Here is a 2,422-nt window from a genome sequence, read left to right as displayed (position 1 = left end):
GGTGGTTTGCACGGTTTACACAAATGAGGGTGGTTTTCATATGATCACTCATATATATATATATATATATATATGGGAACGTTCAAATAAAAACCATCCAACTTGTACAAATCGTGCAAACCTCATTCAACCAATCATAATTTTTCATTTTGTTCATTTTTTCGTAATTATGAGAGGTTGATTAACTATTTTTATTGTGGATGGTGTTATCATGGATATTACCATCTTCATTATTTTAATTTTAGAGAAATACATGAAACAGTTTCATTAAAATTTCATTAAATATTATATGAAACAATTTCATAACCATATATGAAACAAATTCATCAAAAAAAGTATTATATGAAACAATTTCATAACCATATATGAAACAAATTCATCAAAAAAAATATTATATGAAACAATTTCACAAGATTAAACAATTTCATGAAAAAATTTCATAAGATTAAACAATGAAATCGATATATGAAAGTGGTTTGTACGGTTTTTACAAATGATGGTTGTTTTCATTTGATCGCCCCTCTATATATAGAGAGAGAGAGAGAGAGATTTATTTAAAAATAAAATTATAAAATTAAATAAAATGAATAATAATAACAATGAGGGTGTTATATAATTTATGCATTTTTTTTGTCTGATTGATAATGAAGTTTTTTTTTCTTGTTAAAATGAGGATGTTACTTCTAGTGATTTTTATTAAAAAATGAATAAGTGTATGTCTAAATCGTATGGTAACTAATTATATGTATAAATAATGTGGTAAATAGAAACTTAGTCTATAAATAATATGAAAAGATAGTAACCGATCATTAATACATATAAATTGCTATAGAGAATAATTCATTGTTGTAAGATAAATGATGTCTACAAATAACAAAAACAAATATTCATTCCGTCCAAAAATAGGTATCTCCATTTCTATTTTAATTTGTTCTAAAGTAAGTGTCAACTTTCAAAAAGTAATGTCTATTCTATTCTTAATTATGTGATAAATAATTTATTAATCTCTCAATTATTAATGATAAAATTGTGATTTAGTTAATTAAAATGTATAATGATTGCACATTTATAAAATTGTGAATATGTATTTTGGGATTTAAAATGTATTAATACAAATTTTAAAGTACAAACTAATAAATAAATGTTTTTAAATACTAATCAATAAGTGTTATTTACCGTCATTAATATTCTAATCATTATACTGATGATATATATATATATATATACATATATATATATAGGGGCTTATTCAAGGGAGAACTGAGTTGTTTGTGGTAACTGTGAGAACTAATATTAACCACAAATCAAAAGATAAATTAGGAAATTTATAAATTTGGTAATTTTAAATTAAAATCTTAATGCAAGGATATTTTTGGTATTTTAAAAATCTCCTCTCTCCTCTCTTCTCTCTCCGGCCACCGTTCTCCGGCCTCCGGCGATACCACTATGATACCACTGTGATACCTAAAAATATTGACTTTGTTAAACAAAAGACACATTGTGATACCTAATCATATATAAGATGCATAGTGATACCACTGTGTTACATCTTCGATCGACCACATATATGATGCATTGCGATACCATTGTAGTATCACCGGAGGACGGTGGCCGACGGACAGTGGAAGGAGAGAGAAGAGAGGAGGGAGGAAAGTTTTAAAATACCAAAAATATCCTTGCATTAATATTTTAATTCAAAATTGCCAAAATTATAAATTTCCTAATTTATCTATTGATTTGTGGTTAATATAGGTTCTCATAGTTACCACAAACTAATTAGTTCTCATTTGATTAGGCCCTATATATATAAATAATAAACTTACATCACGATATCTTATCTTACCATTTCTTCGGAATTGTCCGCTCATAGTACGATGGAATTGCCCAATTATAGCTCGATGCGCTGCTTCAATGGCTCGATATGAAAGACGACCAACTGGGCCTGTATATTTCTAGGCTTTCATAGTTAATAAGCCAATTCATTTGGGACCCTGCAGAGCTGCTTTGGCTAAAACTCGAGCTCTACTTCGATGGATCTAGCACTTTGGGGGCTGCAGGGGCCGGAGTGTCTTGACTTTGACTCTTTCCCAGTGTATGATAGTCTACCCGAAAGAGAGTGAGTGGTGGATTCAGATCGTACTCTGGCAACTTTACGTAAGGCAGAGTTTGGAAATTGAATTCAGTGATTGAGATAGCAACAAGTATATATATATATATATATATATATATATATATTAGTTGTGTACCCGTGCAATGCGGCGGGAGCCATGAATTTTAACGATTTTGAAGTTCCACTGGTTTTATAAGATAAGATTTAACGATGATATATGTTACACTTGGTCTTTACATATTAATACAATTTGAATAAATAAGAGTTATGGTTCCAATTACAGACTATCGATGAAAAAAAATTGTATGACAG

The sequence above is a fragment of the Cynara cardunculus genome (genome assembly GCF_001531365.2).
Source record: "Cynara cardunculus var. scolymus isolate 2C chromosome LG 1, CcrdV1, whole genome shotgun sequence".
In the NCBI taxonomy this organism is placed as follows: Eukaryota; Viridiplantae; Streptophyta; class Magnoliopsida; order Asterales; family Asteraceae; genus Cynara; species Cynara cardunculus.
The sequence above is the reverse complement of the archived record's forward strand: the minus strand, read 5'-3'. Positions refer to the sequence as shown.